This window comes from Arvicanthis niloticus, chromosome 19 (genome assembly GCF_011762505.2).
Source record: "Arvicanthis niloticus isolate mArvNil1 chromosome 19, mArvNil1.pat.X, whole genome shotgun sequence".
Classification (NCBI taxonomy): Eukaryota; Metazoa; Chordata; class Mammalia; order Rodentia; family Muridae; genus Arvicanthis; species Arvicanthis niloticus.
The window spans coordinates 47,807,853-47,832,062 of record NC_047676.1 but is presented as its reverse complement, the minus strand read 5'-3'; positions in this window follow the sequence as shown (position 1 = coordinate 47,832,062).

The following is a 24,210-nucleotide window of genomic DNA, read 5'->3' as shown; positions in this document are numbered from 1 at the left end:
GTATGTCTGATGATATAAAGTAAAAACTATGTTATACAGACAGCATGCAAATAATCCAATGAATGATAAAACATGTTCTCAAGAATAAACAAATTTTTTGACCTTGGATTTGACGTGAGAGATTGTGGGAATTAAAGCTTTATAAATGTATTTTTATTTGTTGTTTCATGGTGTTATTATCCATCCATGGACATCACCATAAAATTATCCACCTGCTACAACGGAATAGACAAAAGAAAACTCATAAAACTCATAGTCAGTATTATAGTAAATCTCCACATTTCCAATACCTTGGAGAAGAGGAAGGAATTTGAGTTTAAGCCCAATTGCTCTGTATAATGAGAGGAATGGTATCAGAAAGAAGAAAAAGATAGAGAAGCGGAGTGGTGGGTGGGAGGGAGGAAAGGGAGCAAAGGCAGAAGAGAGGGAAAGAAAGAGATGGGAAAGGAAAGAAATTATATAAAAACTAAAGATCTGATCTTACCTTGTGTCTAACAACTTATATAAACCTGGTTTCTCTGAAGGCCACCTTTCCTCCAGACTTAGGAACAAGGTACAATGTGTCCCCGATTTCTCTTTCCTCCATTAGATACAATTAATCAGTGCAGCATGTATCACCCTGAGTCAAATCTTTGTTGCAGAAATTTCTTGATTTTTCCACCATTAAAATAATTTCCCTCCACCACAGAATTCCAAATTATATTCAGCAATAATGAGTTGAGATGACACCTCCTTTTTGAAGCCCTCTTTAATTTATTACATCAGACTTGGGTTTAATGCTTCAATGATCAACTTTTGATATATCATACATATGTTTGGTTATCTTTCTTAGTTTCCATGCTAACCCTAACCTTATAACAGGGTCTCTCTCTGATGCATTCCTTGACCTGGAACAAATTCTATAGACCTGGATTGGGATCGAACTCATTAAGATCTGCTTGACTCTGAATCAGTTTGGGGGTTAAAGGCATGTACCATCACCACACCCAACAGATTACAAACTCTGTCTGAAGTGTTACAACTATTTCTTAGCTTTTATTTTTTTGTGCAAGAGACACCTAAGAAACTTTCATTATATATATATATATATATATGTATATATATATATATATTACATATTATAAATATTAAACATATATATGATGTGTGTGTAAATGGGTGATTCTGCATATGTTTAGATGCTTTTTAAATAATGACTAATTGATAGCAAGAATGTAAAGGGCATATGCCAATTGTCTACTTGGAGGAAGTGGAACACAGAGACTTACAGGTTGAGTTTAGGATTCAACTTCTTTTTATTAGGATACTAGAGATACATTAGCCCTGGTATTTTACCTGTGAGTTCCCTATGAACTTGCTAGATCTTATCTGTTCAGCTCAGACCAAGAAACTTCTGTCTATTTTGTTTGTACACTGGCTATGATTATTTGGATGAATCAGTAATGGAAAAGAAAACTGAGTGCTAGTTATTCAAACAATGGGCACAGCTGGCTACAACAGTTTAAACTGGGGTTCTAAATTTCCAAGTAGTGATATTCCTGTTACAATTCCATATATATATATATATATATATATATATATATATATATATATACACACACACACACACACACACACACACACACACACACACACATATATACTATAAGTTGACTTTACATTGTAAAGAGGGGAAGAAAACAGTTTCTACACTGGAGTGTTTTGTGCTTTACAGCAGGCTTTGACTTGCGTCATTAAAATAAGAGTACTTGGTTTTGAAATTCTTTCAGATAATCAGAAGGAATCTATCTCATTTGATTGGGCTCTCTTGCTTATTATCTGTGGTGGCTTGAATGAGAATGGCTCCCATAATATCTTACATTAGCAATGATTAGCCCTTTGTTGGTAAACTGTTTGGGAAGGATTAGGAGTTGTAACCTTGTTGAAAGTATGGCTGTGTTTGAAGAGGTGTGTCCGTAGGGGTAAGCTTAGGGAGTTCAAAACTTATGCTAGACAGTGTTTTGTTTTTGTATTTTTCTGCCTGTCAGGTCAGGATGTAAATAAAGCTACTTCTCTTGTGTCTGAGATTTGCTCTTGCTCTAAAAATTTGCCAGAGGCTAAATGAAAGAGTTTTAGGTTAATTACTTTGGCAGAGGAGATTTAAAGATAGCCTAGTATTGTGTCTGTGTCACATGGTTATTAGTGATCACTCTTATACAGATATAAAATAAAAGGAAGCAATCTGAAGAAAGATACATTAAAGAAAAATGTACAGTTTGAGGAGACAAAAATTATTGCCAGGAAATGTAATGTTGGAGCCAATTCCTGTGCTCAAGGAGATTAAAAGTTTAAAGAACAGTTTGATTCAAATTGGAATAAAAGGATGGCTAACTTCTGGATATGACCCCACCTAGTTAGTCCTGCAACAGTAGAAGGAATAAATCGGAGAAATTTCCTTGACCTAGAAACCATCAACAAGTCAAAGCTTATACAAATTCAGGTCATGAAGAAATCATATTTTAGACCAAGCAAGCAGAAGAATCTGGCAGTTTCAGCCAAGTAGTTCTGGCTTTAAAGTCAAGGATGGAGAAAATGGGTTGTATAAAAATCTTTTTCTGCAGTTAAGAAAAACTGCTGAGGCCCAAGCATTTGGCAGCATAGTCCCCACATGGAGGCCAGGAGAGGTATCACATGAGGATCTGAAGATAAAGACTGAAATGATTTGGAGACCCAAAGATGCTAGAGATGCCAGAGTTGTAGTAGTTCAGTCAAGGAGAGCTACAGATCAGATGCAAGACTAGCTCAGGAGAGAAAATTGTGTTGCAGTCAACAAAGTTGGAAGAACTTGGAGATCTGTTTACTTTGGCTTCAAACAGGGAGGATGAAGAATTTGGAATTTGCCCTGATAGGATTTGGTTTTGCTTTGGTCTACTATTTGCTCACTATGGTCCCTTTATCTCTTTTGAGAGGCAATGTATATTCCATGACATTATATATTGAAAATGTGTGATCTGTTTTCAATTTTAAAATTACAGAAGGTTACAATTAAGAGATTTCCTTGATTCTCAAAAGAGATGTTTGACTTTTATATAATCTGAGGACTGAAAAACTATGGGGACAGTGGAATGTAAACTAAATGCATTTTCTATTATAATATGGCTGCAAGCCTATGGGAATCAAGAAGTGGAATGTGGTGGTTTGATAGGCTCATATATTTACACGTCTACTCCCTGACTGATGAACTCTTTGAAAAGAATTAGGAAGTTTGGCCTTGTTTAAGTAGGTATATTGCTGGGGTGAGATTTGGGGTTTCAAATGCTCACACCAGACTCAGTTTCTCTCTCTCTCTCTCTCTCTCTCTCTCTCTCTCTCTCTCTCTCTCTCTCCCTCCCTCCCTCTCTCATATGAGGATATAAAACTCAGTTACTTACCCAGCACCAAGCCTGTCTGCTTGTAGCACTCATGCTCCCTGGCATGATAATAAGGACTAACCATTTGAAATTGGAAGCAAGACACAATTAAATGCTTTAATAAAAGTTGCATTGGTCTTATTATCTCTCTTCAGCAATAGAACAGTAAAATATAATCTCTATCCAGCTTTATTTCTTTCACATTATTTATTTGTTTCCAAATTATTATTTCTGTTACTATTTATCTTCTAGTCATAGTTATTTTAAAATTTTTTTATTGTTATTGGTCTCACTGAGTTTTAAGACTTGTATATTGTACCTATGCCATTTCTAGTTAAGAACCATTTGTGTATAGACAGTTGTGACCTGTGGAGAGAACTGCTTTGATAAGTCTTGTTAGTCTGTGAATGAATATTATCTAAATTATAAATTAAATTATCTAGGTTGTACAATTGCTGAGATAGACCAGAGATTCAGTCTCCTCATTCTGCATTAAAGAATATGAGATGGCATATAAAAATGTTTAAAAAGGTACACATTTAATAAAAAAACTAAAAATGAAAATGAAAATTGAACAGAAAGCTAAGCTCATGTTACAACTTTGGAAAAGTAGAAAAAGCTATAAATTATAATCATGGATAGAAAGGTAGTAACAGACCTAATTGATAGTACTGAAATGATGGATTACATTCATATATATGGAATACTTCATCCAAGGATCCAAGGAAAAGCAGAAACAGACCTGGGGAAATGTCTTAGTGAAGTGCTTGCTATACACATATGAGGGCCAGGACACACATAAAAATGCTGAGTGAGAAAGTATGATATTACATATTTGTAATTCTGGTTCCAGAGAGGTGGAGAAAGGTGGATCTATGTGGCTCCTTGAGGAATTAGGATAGCATATTTGCCATGTTCCTGGCCAGTGAGAGACACTGCCAAGGGAAAAAAAAAGTCTAGAGCACCTAAAGAGTAGGTTGTTCTCTGACCCTTAATATATACCTATAAAGAAATCTGACTTGTATGCATAAGATGACACACAGAAGCTCACATACGTGCCCTTGTACAAAAAAAATACTTAAACACATAAATTTGTACATATATTGTTTATACTCATATCTTCATATATTTTTATATGGATGGTGTAGAATCTTTTGTTTCAAGGGAATAAAGTGGTCTGTGACAAGCAAAACCAACATGAAGTATTCCCTCTGAAGGATGTACTGAGGATGGTCTCTTACTGACAGTGATACCATATATGTGACTACACAGTGGGGCTTCTATGGTAAGAAAAACCGAGATTAGAAGTAAGGTCCCATGCTTGAGCAATCTCTTCTTCTGGCAGATGATCCTTAGGGCATTTGCCCCATTCTAATAGCAAAACAAAACTCAAAGGGAATGATGGGTTTATGGAAAAGAATATGTTTTAAAGTAATTGATGATGCATTATTGGAGAGCTCTATTATTCTGCCAAAATATGTATTAAATAGTGATTATGAATAACTTTCTTTAGAATATTTCATTAAAATTTTATGACTCACTATGTAAAGTTAAAACATCCAGAGAGGTGTTAGAATTATGCCAGATACACTGCAAGTGTCTTCAAACCTTTTTCTAATTATAATGACTAACACTGTAAATCTTAGAACTAAAATGAATTCAATGATATTTAGCATGACACTTGAGATGGCTCCTTACCCTTAAATCTGAACCTCTTTCCTATAATTTGAATAGGATAAAGAGCATCAATTTGATGTTCCAAATGGCTAGATCCTCTATAGTGAGCTTATGAATCTCAAGAATGCTGCTCTGCTGAGTGTTGATGCAGTAGATACTGCTGATAAAATTACTCATGGCCTAAGGTCAGTATTTCTATTTTGGTCAAGCTTCAATAATGGCATAGATAGCTTGATCATGCTAGCCCTTCTTGTTCTTGGAATACTTTTATTCCTGCCCATTGTGTTAAAGCTTATCTTTAACATGTTGGCAGCCAAAGTACAAGTCTTGAAACTAAAAATGGACCCCCAGACAGAGTTACTCATTTAACAGGCTGGCAAGCCAAGGATGGGTAAGATTCTGCACAGAGCTTTGCCAACCTAAGACAGAAGTGGATTGCTTTTGATAATGCATATTCTACAATAGGTAAGGAAGGCATTCTTGTCCAAATGACCTAAGACCAGCTCAGTCATGTTAATGAAATAAAAAAGGGGGAGAAGCGGAGAGCCTTTGGGGCTGCCTGGCAGGAATCTGACATGGGGCAAGGACAAGGAAATGGGTTGCTTGGAAGAAATATGACATGGGTCATATTTCAACAAGGAAGTAGACTTCAGGCAGGAATCTGACATTAGGCCAAAACAAAGAAGTAATTTCAGGGAGTAATCCAAATATTAAGCTATAACAAAAAAGCAGTTCAGGCAGAAACCTAAATTTTAGGCCAGAACAAGGAAGTAGGCTTCAGACATGAAAATGACTTTGGGCTACGACAGGGAAGTTGGCTCAGATATTTTGGTCATCCTGATAAGCTCTTAGAAACAGTGATCATGGGAGTGTTCACAGAATTTTGTTTATTGCCTTGCTTGTTCTTTGACTATTTGTGTTTATTGTCTTGCTTGTTCCTTAACTATTTGCATCTATTGTGTTGCTAGTCCCTCAGTCTAGAGAGGGACTAGAACTGTCCTGAATACTTGCTTGTAATTAAAATGGTATAAAAGCAAAAAGGAGGAGGGGGGATGTAATGGGGCGTTCTCGGGAGGGGAAATGGGGAAAGGGGATGACATCTGAAATGTAAATAAACAAGATATCCAATGAAAATAATTGCAAAACATGACATAAACACACACATACAAAAATTTATGACTCTCAGACAGTAATTAACTCCTTATAATATTCTTCCTTGTAAATGCATAGAATGATACCAACAGTTTTGTCTGCTTTTAGGATTCAACAAGATAATGCCAATAAGAATCAGCATTGGGTATCAATCACATTTTTGGTCTTATCAAAGAGCAATGGCATAGAACACTTGCTAACAGTTGTAAGGAAGAAGAAAAAAATAATAGGAGAAAGATGCAATTATGCTAAAACAAAACATAGGAAGGTTTCAAGATTCTGAGTATAGTATTAGAAAATGTTAGAGGGATGTGGGTCAATGTGATTAGGGCATCTTTCTTATAACACAATTAGTGAAGTCATACCTAGTGAATCATTACACATTGGAGTTAGGCTTTAATCCATTTCAGTAGCAGAGAAAGGGGTCTGTTCTGCTTATCTGCCCTCTCTTTCTTTCTCCTGTCTCCCTCTCTGTTTTTTTTTTTTTCTTCTATGTTCTATTTTTCCCTGTCAACCATGACTCTATATTCCACATCTATGAATTTGGTCATTTCAGATGCTAAAACAAATGGAATAATGTAGTATTTGTCTTTTGATGGTTATTTTATTTAACTTAATATAATGTTCTTGGTTGATCATAGTATTGTATATGGTAAAGTATCCTTTTAAGCAAAGACAAAATAATATCCCATTTCATTTTTCTATATGCTCTTTATCTATTCATCTATACATGGACAGATAATTGTTCTTTCTCTATCTTTGGTATCATAAATCATATTACAATGAGATCACAGGGCAACAATTATCCTAATGTCTTCACTTGCTTTGTTTAGGGTAAGCTTCCACATGTAGACAGCTGGATGATATAGAACCTCTGAATTGTTTTCTTTCTAGGTTGACTTTACTCTTTATATTCTCACAGCAATGCATGAGTTCCAAACAAGCTGAACAGATTCTATCTGCTTGAATCCTTGCCTTTGTTGGGTGCTCAGTAGCACATTAATAGATAACTGTTTACCATAAGCCTGAATCTATAATTTTTATTCTAGATAATTATGAAATAGTGTGCATGGAAAAATTATATCCAGGCTTTCAGTGTTTTAGAACAAGAACTATCCCAGAGATTATACCTGCTAATTCTTTATCTAGAGACAAGAAGTAGAAAACAAGATAGGTGATTTGTGAGGTCATGTAGATGAAGCCCAAGTTAAGAAGATACTGTGAATAAATCAGAACAAACTCCTGTGAATCAGGCATGCAAGCATTATAGCATTACTTACATTATTATATTATTACTTCCTTTCTCTTTCCCTCCCCCTTGACAAGATTTCTTGGCGTAGTAGATCCTAAGTATGAGCCTTAGACTTATTCATATAATTTGTCTATACAGATGTCAAAATAAGTTTTTATTTTAAATATAATCCCAAGGAAAAACATAATTGATTAATTTAATGTCTTATTACAATAAAATAAATAATATTTTTAGTAATATATTAAAAGTGCAAATATGGAAATCACAGGATAAGATTATGATCATTTAACTTTTGAAGAAATAATGGCTACTGTCAGATTAGATTTTCATTGTTTAAAATGATATGTCACCTACCTGAGGTTCATGAACAATTTATAGACATTGCTGTAGTTAGCTTGTCTCCCTCGTGTTCAAACATGAATGGGTATAGGATATAGGCTAGAACTGCATGTCTAACCTCTTCTCATTAAAGATAAGAACTGAGTTGAGTGATTGGTAGAACAGGCGTTGACTCATTCCTTTAGAGATAGCTAATCTGATACTTTTTAAAAATTAAAGGGTTTAACCTCATTTCTCCCCTTTCTCTAATGCAGGTAATAGCAAGAAAGAAATTTAGGATAATTTAGTTAAAGACACAACATTATTTAGATCTTGAGGTTCCTACATCTTGGGGCATACCAGATGACAGTACAAATAAGACATTCCAAGTAGATCTGCAGTAAGTAAGAGATATCCTATCTTGTGATGACTAAGGCACTTGTTCTTCAGCTACTGTGTTCTAAGGTTTAGAATATTATTTAATTATGTCATGGGATCACATTATTTAATTCATGTACTTAAAGATAAAGAGACACAGAAAAACTGGTATTTTTGGAACCAAATATAGATACTTTGTGGGTCAGACTGTATGACATAATACTTAAGTTTTAATTAGTAAGATAATTTTTATCTCAAAATATGGTAGTAGGCAATTGTGCCTCCTGTTTGCATTGGAGGCAATTTTTAATTGCTTTATGTTTAGTAATTGCTAGCTACAAAGTCAAGAGTATTCGTATAGCTGCAACGTGACATTAAATAAATGAGTCTATTTAGCCTGTTGTGGAACAAGACTGAGTTGTATAATAGATCTTTCCAGACATTGTCAAGCAGAAGGGTACTTGCAAGCTTCAGGGATTTTTTTTTCAGCCATGTCTGAATGCCAAGTCTGTTGAATAGAGGATAGCTATGTCGTACTGCTTTGCAAAAACATTAGTGAAGCCCCATTTTAAATCATCTGTGTCATACCTGTGGAGTTTGCAGTTAAGTTGTTTTGTCTTTGATTTTGTTTTTGTTTTCTTTTCTTTTCATAATAAACATAGTCAAGGGAAGCAAGCTCGTGCTTCGCTGTGACTCATCAGGCTCTCACAAGCCAATACTTCCAATTTACTTCAACACATGCCTTTTGAAAGCCAGACTTTTATTTAATTCCATAAGTACAGCTGGTTCTCTTCCTAATTACTTAACTACTGACTATAGCACATCCTGAACTTGTCAGCACTATTTATTGTCTTAAATATTTATTGAGAAAGTAAATGAAAAAGAATAAGTGAGAAGTTCTTTTTGTGTTTTTCTTATAAGAATCTCTTTAGGAGAGTATCTGGATGTGAAGCCATGGGCTACCTAGTGGGACTTGACATCTATAGCTATGCTATGAAGGTTAACAACCAGAGGAAAATGGAAAAGCAGGAGAGAGAAAAGAAGAAAGCAAGAAAAGATAACACTATATTGTCCAAAATTAATTGGGTGTGGCCAGAGATATCCTGGCTTCACATGATTATTTAGCTCATGTTTTTAATTTAAATCAGAGAAGCAATGATTCTCTACTGGAACTGACAGGATTGTTGTGAGATTTCCTAACTGAAGGGAAACAAGTAAAGAGATTCACATTCCAGTTTCCTTGAACATCACAGCAATTGATGGGACAATTATAAAATGTGCTTGAAGCCGGGCGGCCGTGGTGCATGCCTTTAATCCTAGCACTTGAGAGGCAGAGGCAGGCGGATTTCTGAGTTTGAGGCCAGCCTGGTCTACAGAGTGAGTTCCAGGACAGCCAGGGCTACACAGAGAAACCCTGTCTCAAAAAAACCAAAAAAAAAAAAAAAAAAAAAAAAAAAAAAAAAAAAAAAAAAAAAAGTGCTTGAGACAGAGATTCCAAAGACAAAACCCTCTTTGGCACTACTGTACATTGATAAAGCAAGGTGGTTTCTTTGTTTTTCTATCTCAATACAAGATATTGAGATAGAAGCTATTACAAGAGATGCTTCTCTTGTAATCTGTTTTAACCTGTTTTAAACTGTAAAAAAAAATCAATAAAACATTTGAAAATTAAGAAGATTTAGATCTTAATAGATGTGTGAATGATGTGAAAAAGCAATTCATGGAAAATCATAATTCCATTGGACTTAAAGCCCCTTTCTTGGAATCTAGATTTCTCAGTGAGTAAAGTGCTTGCTGCCATTGCAAGGACCTACCCTTGGCTTCCAGAACCCACAAGATAGCTCACAACTCCCATAACTCAAGCTCCCTGAAACATAACACCCTCCTTTGGCTTCCATAAATTCTGGCACACATGCATTGCTCATAAACAACCACATTGATCATTAACTCACAAACATTCACAGATTTATTATGAGATTTAACTAAAATAAAACATGCTATTCTAAGTATACATACACAGGACAATCACCAATTATAAATGCATATGTAAGCATTTTAATATTGTATTTATCATAAGATTTGTGCTTCTTCTGGGTACATTTTGGATAATCATTTTCAGATTTATTTTGTTTATACTTTCTTGTTTCCACAATAATAAGATACATGTGTATGTGTTAGAGTTAAACACTCACAGAATAAGACACCTGTAATAATTTTGGTTTAATTTTTCATAGATATGGTTCAAGTGATAGCTTTAATATAAACATTTTTTTAGTCTCTGATAGTAATAATTGGTTTATCTCATATTTGATTCACTATGGGGTTAAAACACAAAATATAAACAATATACATGGATATATATTCAAGATTTCACTATATCAAATTTTAATAATCAACTTTTTAACCTTTAAAATAATTCCATTTTATGGTTCAATTTGAAGTCAAAATGTAATAAATGAAAATATCTGAGTATTTAAGCATAGCTTAAGATAACTGGTCCTGAGGTAACCAACCATTTCTCAGACTGTGAAGTAGTATTAAAAAACTTAAGAACTAAACTACTAGAGAAAGATTTCCAATATCTATTGAAACCGTTGAAATGCCATACTACAGGATGTGCTTGAGAAAGACTGATAAATATAGAGAATTTTAAAAAATGATATGAAAAATATACAGTTGTGTTTAAAATTCTTGAAAATATTTCTTTGGAATTGTTTTAAAAACTTAAGGTTTTGAAATGATTACTTATAAGTTATCTGTTGTGCTGATTCAGCAGTCAGTGAAAGGCACTACTGTACTCATGGGAAATTTTCAAAACTTCCGACCACAACCAACTGTCTAAACTAATTCAGCTCTGGTTCAAATGGATCAAAAAATAAAACTAGCATCCCTTTCTCCAAGTAACTCATCTTTGTATGGTGGTAATATTGTCTTTGCAAATAGAATGAGACTTTAAATCATCCATCAGTAAATGTTATCTTCCTTTTTCTCCCAACTCATTTTTCATCCTTCATCTGGGTTTTTAAGTCGGTTGTTTCCTATTTATTATGATGGCTCCTATGTGTTTTTCTGGACTACAGTGATGAACTGATGAATTATTGCTTATGCTATTATGATGAAACACTGACAATTAGAAAGTAAATAGAAAAGAGAAAGGAAAGGATAAAAAAGCAAGGCAATGAAGATAAGAAGGAAAGACTAGACACATAACAAAAGATGGGAGGCATTGCTTCTTAGCTGGTGGTGTTAAAAAAACCACATTTGTAACTTGAAAATCAGTGCAGTGTATGCCAATGAAAAAGCTTTAGTTTGTGTGAATGTCAAAGGTAATTTTGCTTAGCAAACTAAATGGAACATTTCTGAGTCCTCATGTGAATACTGTCACCTGCTACATCTCAGAGTAAAACATTCAAAATCATCCTGTTCCAGCTGAGCGTTTTATCAAAAAGTTCATAGGCGAATGTGAAGCATTAAAAATAAAGACAAAGAGCTTTCAAATAACTAGCTCTGAATCTTTGGATATACATGTAGTCTTTACCCTGAATCAAACTCCTCTTTACAAAAGAGGAAAACAACAACCAATCAGAATACAGAGCTGAGGAGAGTAGTCTGAATGGATATGTCTGCATAACATTCCCACACTTAAAGGTTCAGGGAACAATGCAGAAGAGGAAGGCAGAAAGATTGCATGATCAAGGAGTATGCTGTGAGGCTGTGTTTCCCAGAAATGCCGGAATTTCACACATAAACTCTCACTAACATTGCTACTTGAATGTGAGCTGAACACAGATAACACCATTAAACATGTCAAAATGGATGAGAAAAGCCAATGATGCCTCAACCCTACATAAAGAACCACAAACAACTAAGGAATCAGGTAAATTAGACTGCTCAGGGAAAAAGCCCACCAATTTGTTACCCAATACTAAGCAGTCAGCTCTGAAAGAGAGCATACAAAAAGCATTAGACAGACGATGTAGAGTATAAGCATGCAACTATAATAAGAAAAACAAGAGGTCATAAATTTGAGAATAAATTGGGGTATCTTTGTTGCTGTCCTGTACAACCATGGCTAAAATAAGAAAATTTATTTTATTGGCAAAAGAGCTGGTTGACTCTTAGCCAACCTTTTCTATTTTCTAACTACTTGTGGTTGTGGCATCTACATAGATGAGTTCCTTGTTCATGAACTAACAGCGTCATGTTCATGTGTATTAATTAACTTGAGTAATACATTCTTTCAAGGGCTAGTCTCTGAGTTAGTGTGCATTATATGCTTTTCTGAAAATAATTATGTGCCTCCAAGATACTGCACGATCTCTATTCTGTTATTCATAGAATCTTCTCTAATTTTTATTTGGTTTATCATTTCAATTCAACCAGTACAGACAAGGTGATAGAAAAAGCTACCATGAGCATATGTAGTGTTATACTAGAGGAAAAGAATCACCCCACAAAAAAACCCAGGAAAGACAACTGAGGATACAGATTGTCACATAGGTCTATGCCAGGTATACAGCAGCTTCTCCTTGAGTGTTTTACACAAGAAGAACCATCCACAAGGCACTCAGATACTGTTCCGTGGAACAAAGGCATGGTTTTCAACACTGTTGATACTTTATTTTTGTCTAAGTATGTGGAAAATTTTGGAAAATGTTCCATAAATTTCTGAAAAGGCAGTATACTCTTATTTTTGGTTGAAATATTCTGTAAATATCTGTTAGGACTATTTGGCTTATAATATTTATTAACTCTATTTTTCTGTTTAGCTTCTGTTTGGACAACCTGTTCATTGGTTAAAGTAGGGTATTGAAGTCACCTGCTCTTTGTGTTTTCCAGAGTGGTTGGTTTCATAACTTTGCAATCCCACCAGCAATGGAGGAGTGTTCCTCTTTCTCCACATTCTTACCAGCATATGCTGTCACTTGAGTTTTTGATCTTAGCGATTTTGATTCATGTGGGGTGGAACCTCAGGGTTGTTTTGATTTGCATTTCTCTGATGACTAAGGACTTTGAACATGTCTTTAAGTGCTTCTCTGCCATTCAAGATTCTTCTGTTATAAATTCTGTTTAGCTCTGTACCCCATTTTTTAATTGGGTTATTTGGTTTTTTGGAGGTTAACTCTTGAGTTTTTTATATAATTTGGATATTAGCCCCCTGTCACATGTAGAGTTAGTGAAGATTTTTTTCCCAATCTGTTGGTTGCTAATTTGTCCTATTGGCAGTGTCTTCTGCCTTGCAGGTGCTTTTCAGTTTCATGAAGTCCCATTTATCAATTGTTGATCTTAGAATCTGACCCATTGGTATTCTTTTCAGGAAATTTCCCCCTTGGCCAATGTGTTTGAGGCTTTTTCCCATTTTCTTTTCTACTAGAGTCAGTGTATATGGTTTTATGTTGAGATCCTTGATCCACTTGGACTTGAGCTTTGAGCAAGGGGACAAATATGGATGTATTTTCATTCTCCTACATACAGACTGCCAGTTAGACCAACACCATTTATTGAAAATGGTTTTCTTTTTTCACTCTATGTTTTTGGCTTCTTTGTCAAAATCAAGTATTCATAGGTGCATTGATTTTCTTCTGGGTCTTTGATTTTATTTCACTGACCAACCAGCTTTAACACTGGCCACAGAGCTCTAGCTGTATCCAAGGAGGCCAGTTCTAGTCAGAGACACCCAGGAGAGTCAACACCAGAAAGAATCAGATGGCCAGAGGCAAACACAAGAATTCAATCATAAGTTACAGAATTCAATGCAATTTGGTACCACCAGAACCCAATTCTCCCACCATAGCAAGCCCTGGATATCCTAACATGCCTGCAAAGCAAGATAATGACCTAAAATTCCATCTCATTAAGATGATAAGAGGCCTTTAAGAAGGATATAAAGATCTCCCTTAAAGAAATACATGAAAATATAGGCAAACAGGTAGAAGCCATTAAAGAAGTGTAGGTAGTTTGCTGGAATGCAGGGGGTTCCTCCAAGTGGGAAGTTAGGTGCAGCAGCTCATTAAAGGCCTTCTCCATGCTTCCTCACTGCATGATCCCAATGACATGAGAAAGTCCTTGGGTTTCCAAAATGGCTTTATTGGCATGATGGATGATGGTTGAATCTGGATGTGTACCTTGTGAAACTCAGGGCAGACTTGAGTTAAATAGGGAGGGAGAGAGGGGGAAGGGGCTGGGGAAGAATGCTTAATTGGCTCTGCCCTCTGGCCTTCAGGCATCTCATTAGCATGTAAATCTCTCTAGGGCCTGAGGCCTGTAGTTATGTCCTCTACCTATGCTCTTTGGGCAGGGCTGCATTGCTCTGAACACAGTGCAGGTCAATAGAGTTCCATACCACGTTTTAGGAGCCTGGATTCTGGGAGCAGGGCAGAATAGATACCCGTCCCTTACAGGCAATGGTCACCTGTTGGGTCTTCCAGCTTTCCAGCCAGAGCTTTGACCAAAACCAAGACCCCTTTCACAGCCCTACAAAGAAGAAACAAAAAAACAAAAAACAAACAAACAAAAAAAAACCAACAACAAAAAAAACAAAAACAAAACAAACAAACAAAAAAAAAAACCATAAAGAAATACAGGGAAATGCAATCAAGAAAGTAAAGGAATTGAACAAAACATATAATTTATTTCTATTGATATTTTTATTGAATTCTCTTGTGGTTGGAGAATATATTTCAAAACAATTAAGGTTCAAATTGTAAATGTTTTATCTTGGAAAAGGTGTCATTTTCATTTAGGAAGAATGCAGTCTTTAACTTTGTTGTGAATCATGTCTTGTAGATATTATTTAGTAGTATATATTGAGGGTTTTTTTTTTGTCTGTTATTTTCTTTCTTGTGGTTATATCATTAGTTGAATGTCAATCGTTAAGATAAAAATGCTATGGTTGGAAATTATCTGTTTTTGCCTATCATGTCAATTATTATTCTGCTGTTTTTATGTTCTGTTCTGTTACATGTGGTATTATTGGGCATTTTGCCATGATCAAATAGCTCCATGTCACTGTGAATATTCTTGTTTGTCTTTGGTTTTATTTGTTATGAATTAAGGGCTATTATATTTAACATTCACATTTTCATGGTTACAGTTTGTGTAGCTTTTCTCATCCTTCTACTTTCAAACTACTTGACAAATTCCAACACCCACTCATGATAAAAAATACTTGATAAACTAGAAATAGAATAAAACTTCCTCAAGCTGCTAGAGAATATCTACAAAAGCTCATAGCTAACATCACGATTTATGATGAAACCCTGGATGCTTCTCCCAAAGATGCTTATTTTCTCCACCTCAGTTTAAGACCATACTGAAGGTTCCAGCAATGGCAAGATTAAAAGGTACCAGGAATGGAAGAAATAAGTAGAATTATCAATTATGGTCGATGTAATCTTTTCTTCATTTAAAGTGGGGTATTATTCTCTATCACAGACTAGGTAAGAACTCACTATGTAGTCTAGGTTGTCTTTGAGCTTGTGGCAATGACTCCAGCTTCAGCTTTCTAACTGCCATATCAAATGATGCTATTTTATCATATGTCAAAAATATTAGCCTAAATTTCATTAAAAATAAAATAGTAATGAATATAAAAATGAAGTAGTAATGAATATACTTAAGATGAATATAAAATTTGTTCTCTGAAAATTTATAAAAACATCTTTGAAAGAAATTCACAATTAAAATAATTGTGAAGACATCCCAGGTTCATGGATCCAAAGTTAGATTTTGTTAGAGTTGCAATATTCTTAAAATTGAACTACAGATCCAATAAAATCTCCACCAAAACCCTAGGTCAAATTTTTTAGAAATTGATAAGCTGATAAAACATTGAATGGAATAAACAAAGATCCCAAATTTATTTTTATTGAAGAAAACACAGTTGGGACACTCAAACTTATTGATCTCAAATTTGTTATGAAACAATGACATGAAGATATTGTGGTATCACCAAGTGTAACAAAGCTGGTAGACCAGAAATAAAGCAAGATAATTTTGGTCAATGTTCTTAGTAAAGGCTTTCAAAACACTGACATAATTTAAACAAAATGACTGGTAACAGCTAAGCATCTACAATAAGAAATGCCAGTCCTGTATTTTATACCATGGATAAAAATGGACTCAAATCATCAAATTTCTAAAAATAGTATATAAAATTGTACCATACTTGAAAAAATGTAGATGTAAACTTTTGACTATAAATTTGACAATGAACGCTTTTTCAGTTTTGATATTCATTTCTTTTGGCTACAATAGATTAACTAGATTTTTCATGTGTTTTGAGTATATATTGAGTTATTGACAAGTTTTGCAAATAAATTATATTCTTTAACTGGTATCTAACCCATTATATTATCTTTGGATTTATTATTTGTGACTCATAATCTTTTGGCAAGTCAGGTAGCAGTGATTTTTTTTTAAGTTTCTTCTTATTTGTACATATGGTGATAGAGATGTCTCTTTCAGTTTTATTTTTTAAGTATTCTAAGTAATCACCTTAATTAACTCAGAGAGGAGGAAACAGTAAATACAACAGCACTGAACCAAAAAATATTAAGAAATACACTTCAGGTTCATTAAACAACTACTACCTCAATGAGTATAAAAAATAGAATGGAGAAAAAACATAAACTATGAAGGTAAAGTTTATTTAAGCTAAAGGTAGAAATAATAGCAGATTAAAATATAGAAAGAAGAAAAAGAAAAGACAATCTATGTTAAATAAAGAGGGATATAAGCAGGTGACCAAAGAGGAATGTTAAAAAGCTGGAGAGAAAACAAGAAAAGAAAAATGTTAAAAACTTGTACAGTAAAGAAAAAATTTATAAACAAAATTAGATAACTATTATACAATGAATACAAATTAAAATCTATAAAGTTAATTTTTAAAATAAAATAAATAATAGAATTAGTGAAGAGGAAAACAGGGATCTAAAACATAAATAAACATGCAAACCCACTAAGTATATTGAAGCCATTTAGCTTCTTTTTTATTTTCCAAATATTAGAATATAATGGGTTGTTAGTTGAAAAATATTCCATTTTATGTTGCTTAAGCAAGTGTTGCATCTGGAGTGGTGGAGGATCATTTGATCTTTATATGTAAAAATCTCTTTAAATCCTTCCCTTTATGTAGCAGGAGGGAGCTGTTTCTGACCGACAGCACCAGGACAACCTGCACTAGCTACTTTTGTGTTGTTGTAAAACATCATGACTAAGGAAAATTATAAAATAAGTTTATAAAATGAACATTCAATTTGAGTTATGAGATTGGAATGACAGAAAGAAGTCTTTTAAAACTTCAAAACCTGCACTCAGGTACACATCTCATCCAAAAATTCCACACTTCCTAATGCTTCCCAAGTTAATTTTACAAAAGGGAGGCAAAATATTTAGATATATAATCCTATAAGGAGTTATTATTTAAACTATGACACAATCTCAGCATCCACTCAAGGATATTTGCCTGGGTAACCTGAAACTGGGGTTTTTACTCCAGGTTTTCTTCTGGATTTAAGATTATTTCCTCTACTGTCAATGGTATTACCACTAACATCTGGACAGTGAATTTATGCAGTTTGCTTTGAATGTCAGATAGCATACTGAAGTCGAAAGAGCTTTTGGATTTCGTCATTTCCCACTCTAGTGTTTTACTCGTCCTGCAAACAGAAGAAAGTTCAATCTAGAGGTAAATTATCCTTCTGGGTTATTTCTTACACGTTTTCCTGCACAGGCCTCACGTTTGTAACCAGAGGCAGCTATGATATAGCTTTGTTGTAACAAATTTTACTCTGCTGGGTAAGAGTTTTAAGGTTAAAACTATGTTCTTAATTAATACCAAGAACATATTGAATGGTTTCTGTTAATTTTCTTCAACTATCTCTTAAATTATGATAAAATTAGAAATTGAACCTCAAGTTTGAACTAAACATTTCAAATCAGTAAGTAAGGTAAATAATACTTTCATCTGGCCCAGAAGTTCTCTTTTACATATCACACACACACACACACACACACACACACACACACACATATACACACACGCCTCAAATTATAAAAATTCATTATTTTTACATGTGAGGATTGGCTAGATGGCTTCTTAGTCTAGGTTAGGACACTTGATCTTATTCACAGTGGTTCACACAAATGTACCTGATATTTTGATTGCTTGGTCAAGCATAGTATTATATTTTATGGGATTGACTGTTGTTCAACCTAGGATTATCTAAAAAATAGATGTTCATATATTTCATCATCTAGGAGACTAACCTGACTCATCCAAAGAGTATCTAGTCATAGCTCAGAGTCTGCAAACGGGCCAAATGCCTTTTGAGATGTAGGCTTGGGAATGAAAGCTGAATTTTGTGATATTCAACTACTCCAAGCAAATTAAAAAGTAGTCTAGTGTTTAAAAGTGGAAATATTCACCTTCAATTTAGAATATCTACAAAGATCAAATGACAAGTGTAGTAGATAGAAGATGGGGAATAACTTTGCTTATACCATTTGCAAATAACTGTGACAACCAGAGATACAGTCAGCATTCTACTTCATTAATCCAACTCCCATATGGGTGGCCAGATATAGTCAAGTAAATGTCCTTTAAATCTTTGCCATATAATTTCTTATAAAATTTCCAAGATTTTTTTTAATGAGTTGGAATGTGTTATATTTGTAAAAACTAAACTGCAGATACTTTGGAAGAAACTTATTCCCATTAGTAATGGCCAATGATTCCAAAATTAATTATTTTCAGAAGCTTTCTCCAAAAATTCTATCAGTATTAATTAGTAATGTGTTTGCATTGATGTTTCTTGAAAGAGTGTCAAATGTGTTTTTATGTTTCATCTGTATTTCTTCATTGTCTTAGAGGTCTGAACCAGCTGTACTGTCGCTTTTCACAAACTGGTGGGCTTGATAAATTCCTAACAAAAACAGAAGTACAAAATAGAGGAATTCAATCCAGATTTTGCCTTGAATAGAGACTCCTGGAAGCCCCTGATTTTTAGTTATTGACACTATCTCTGGCTTTTGAGTATAATGTTGGAAATGGTTTAGTCTTAGGACTACAATTTGTTTTTCTCTACCCTTTGGATAGTTTATTAAAAATCTTCATATACTAGTTTATAAATTAAGGTACACTAATAGGAAACAATCAAAATTATTTCTGGTACTCTTGAAATTGTAGATGAGGATTTCTGAGACTTGGAATCCATAGACTCTGTAAGCAATGTTATAAAAACTTTGAAATTTCTGCTTTTACAGAAATTTGACGCTATTATCATTGTTATTTGCTACTCTGAATAAGATTAATGGAGTCTGAGTTTGATGATCTTCTCCTGTCTTATAATGAAACTTTAACACATTAAAGAAATGTTATGTCTCCAAGTGCCCAAAGAAAAGGTTGTTTTAAAATTTAATTTCTATTCCCATAAAATAAAAGAGATTTCAGTGCATGTTATTCAATTTTTAAGTGATGAATTTAGAACCCATCCAACTTAATATTACCTGAAATCCTTCAAAGTCTTTTGTCTAAAGCATCAATTTGCCAACACCTCCTCACTCATTAGCAATTCAATATTTCTTATTTGTGCTTCCAAAGTAGATTCTATAGTTTTTTCCCCTTCAAACAAACAATGGCTTATATCTAAAAATATCCTATTTTATGTCTTTTCTTTAAAGCAGAGGGAAGCATGGTAATTATTATTGATGTGAGCTAAGATTATTTTTCCTCTACAAACTATAAAACATAAAATGAAGCTTAAAAGTTCTCAGTTCCAAGGCTAAAGTTTGTAATTACTAAGAATATACATGGGACGTCTTAAGATATTTTTGAAAAGTATTTGTCTAGAGAAAATGTGGAAACTAAGAAAGAAAAAGGTGCAGAGGATAAAAACATGCCTGGTAGCTTACCTGTTCCTCAGTTTCAGAAGCAGCATCGCATCTTCCTCCTGTTCCACTACCAAAAGTTTATTCTTCACTGTTCTTTCTCCCTTACAATGCAGTGTCATATTTTTTACTTTTTTTTCATGAGTTTACTTTATAGCAAATAGGTAAACATAAATAAGGTTAGAGGTTCACAATAAAAAATATTTCCAAAAATTAACATAGACAGTAAAATTTATAGTATATGATATATTAGTTATACATACAAAAATTGTTTTTGCTTGATATAGTTCAGGCCTTGGTTTTTCTTGCAGTTTACATAATCCAAACTATAAAGAACACTAATAATAATCTCTATTCTAAGATCTATTTATGTCAATAAGGAAAGAAAAATATTATATATTACCGCAAAGCACATAGAGAGAAAATGCTTAAATGAATATATCTTAAGTACAGTTATATTGGCAATATGTATCTATTTGCATCTGGGATACATCACTCAGAATTACTGTTTCCAGCTCTATACATTTATCTATGAATTTCATAATTTCCTTGTGAATTTCTTTTTTCTCTTAATACGTAAGTTATATTCCATTGTGTGAATGTAATACATTTTCCTTATACATTTAACAGTTGATAGACATTTAATTTTCTATTATGACTAGAGCAGAAATAGATATAGATGGTTAGGTTTCTTTTTTAAATTTTATTTTTAGTTCATGTGCATTGGTATTTTGCCTGCATATGTGTCTAGATGAAATGTTTGATTCTCTGGAACTGCAGTTACAGACAGTTGTGAGCTGCTGAGTGGGTGTTAGGAATTTAACCTGGGTCCTCTGGAAGAGCATCCATTGCTCTTATCCTCTAAGCCATCTCTTCAGCCCTGGTTAGGTTTCTTTACAATTCAATTGAGTATCCTTGTTTTCTATTTTACTTGTAGTTCTTTGAGAAATTCATAGACTTTATGTTGAGCATATTCAATCCTTACCCTATTCCTCCAAGATCCACTTTCTATTTTGTAGCCATTCAAATCTGAATCCTCTTAGATTTTATTTTTTAAAAGCTCATCGGGTATTGCTGATGCTACTCATACTTGAGTGTATAGCCTTCTAATGGAGAGTGGCCAACCAAGCAGGGTTTGTCCAAGATTTGAGTATAACTAGATTATGTAGTTTATTCCTAGTTTTCTGAGGAACCTCCACAGAGATCTCCATAATGGCTGCACCAGTGTAATTAAAGCTACTCCAGGAGAATAGATATGGTAACAGAAATGTTGAAGACAAATGCTGGCATGGATGTGGAGAAGTCCAGACCCTTATTTACTAACTAGATTTCACTTGGGTTCTCAGAATCAGAACTCCAGTCTTCATGCTTTGGCAGCAAGTACTTTATACAATGTGCCATCTTCCCAAGATGTTTCTATTCTTTTAAATGCTCCCCTTTTAATGGGCATATTCCAAGCACTTTATTTAAAATTGCAACTTTCACTGTTTTCATTTTTATATCCAGCATTTCTGATAGACCTTAACCAACTTTACTTGTTTTCTTTGTTAAAATAAATGTATATACTTATTCTGTATTATAATTAATCTACTACAACCTTTCTCCTATTATTTTATTCATAGGTCTACTTCAGATATATAAAAGACATAAGTATTTATTGAATGAAGATACATTATTCTCGAGTGTTTCATGGGAGATAGACTTATTCAAGCTGTACTTGAGTATATGGCTATCAGTATTTTGAAGATCCCCAAACATTATTTAGTCATTAACTCACTTAAATGTGCTTCTTTATAATATTATTCAAGATATGTTTAACAGGGGATATTTGGTTAGAAAATGCGAAGCAAGGAAACAGCCTATTTGTATTGAAGTTCACACATACCCAATTGTCAGCTTCTAAGGTTACAATGTATTATCATGATAGGAATAGTATTTGCGGTGCTGGGGAGATGGCAAGAAGTTCTATAGAATGTATGCTTACACTGCTCAGGTGTGGCTGCCTTCCTGTAATCCCAGCATCTGGAAGGCATAAACCCAAATTCCCTGGAACAAGCCAGCTGATAGCTATATTAATATCAGCATAGCACTCTGGATTCAGAGAGAGACCCTGCATATATATATACACAGTGTAGAATGATGGAGGAAAAGGTTTGATATCAATCTTCAGGTTACACACACATCCACACACCACACACATACTCCCCAACACATGTACCTGTATCAATATGCAGGTACACATGCATATGTATGAGTCTTCATGCCTGCAGTCATGCAAATACACATGCACACCACACAAAAGATGTCTTGATCTGGTGACATCTGAAAATTAGACATGTGTCACTACACCTCTAGGTATATCTAATTTAGGGTCCAAAGATAGAGTCCAGTGTCCTTTTTGTCTTCTGGTGTTGATTCTTGAAAGAGAATCTTAGCACAACCCTTCAGAAAGATGCAGATAGTGAACTTCTTCTGTGACCTGGGAGACTGGCAAAAGGCACATGGGATAACCACAAAAAAATTAATTTTGTGGGAAGAAAAATTTTTTTCCTGGAAAATTCTTCCAATGAGTTGTTACTCAATTTACTCATATAAGAGAATATTTCTAACTTGACATAGTATCAGTAAGAGACACTTTACAGGAAAATAATGTGGTGTCAAGTAGATATTTTATTTGGCATGTTATTTCCAGTACCTCAGAAGTCAACAGAGACTCTTTACTTTAGCCTTCAGGTAGAATAACAATATGAGTAGCATAATGAATCCAGATGTAACTCAGACTTGAGGGGATGCTATGAGTAGAATGATAGATTGGCATTTTCTTTTTCTCCTAGGAGATTTAGTGTATAACTCAAGCAAAAATCAAGAATATGACTTTAAAGCCAAGTGTCATCATTTCCTCTGCCTATTTCTAACTTTTCCCTTTAAGTTCTCTGAAACTGCTTTAGAATCAAAGCAGTTATTAAATAGTGGACTATATGGAAAGACTATTGAATAGACAGAAAAACAAAATGGTGGGCTCAATGTGCTATTACTTAGATAAGAATAATAAATGGGCTGGGAGGTGGTAGTGTACGCCTTTAATCCCAGCACTTGGGAGACAGAGGCAGGCGGATTTCTGAGTTCAAGGCCAGCCTAGTCTACAGAGTGAGTTCCGGGACAGCCAGGGCTACACAGAGAAACCCTGTCTCGATAAAACCAAAAAAAAAAAAAAAAAAAAAAAAAAAAAAAGGATAATAAATGGAGTAATTATTTACACTATATACAGTGAACCTTAATCATTATGCTAAGAATTTGAAGCAAGGTATGAAGGGCCCCACAGAATGATCTTGTTTTTATGTAAAACCCCAAATAGGCAACTCCACAGAAATATGTAGGCTTATATTTTTCAAAACCTACTTTAATAAAAGTTATCAAACCTTTCGACTGCAAAACAACATATGAGCCTACATCACATGACACAACCAAAAATTTCCACTTCAGAGGTAGAAGAGGGAAGTTTCCAGGAACAGATGGGAAGTGAAGGTGTGGAATGTTTGCTGACAAACACAGGGTTTCTTTTGAGGGTGCTAGAAATGTTTAGAATTAGACAGTGATGACAGGCACAGAGCTTGTGCATATACTGAAATCCACTGAACTATACATTTTGAGAACTGCTTTTCATATATTGAGTAAAGTGTTACAAAATTCAGTAAACTTTTTTGCTCTTATGATTCAAGTCTGGTATATACACATTTCTTATTTTATATATCTATTAGATTATCCTCATCTACAGACATAAAATATTGTGAAAGCTTGACTGGATTTTTGTCTTTTTTGGCTTCTGTATATTTTGCTGAATGTATTCTGATGCTGTCATTTAGGTCTGCATATATTTAGGGTATGGTTTTATTTTTCTTCCCTCCTTCCTTTTCTCCCTCTTTTGCTCCTTCCCTCCCTATCTTTCCTCTCTTTTTTTATTTTAATTAAGCTTCCTCATTTCTAAAACATATACATTTTAACACATCCTAATAAAATTTTGTAGACACTAAAGACAAAGCAAGTATTAAAATATTAAAGGAAGTCAGGCATTATGGTACACACCTGTGATCTAGGTTTTGAGAAGTTGAAGGGCAGTAGGATCAAAACTTCAAGGCCAATCGGGACTAAACAGTA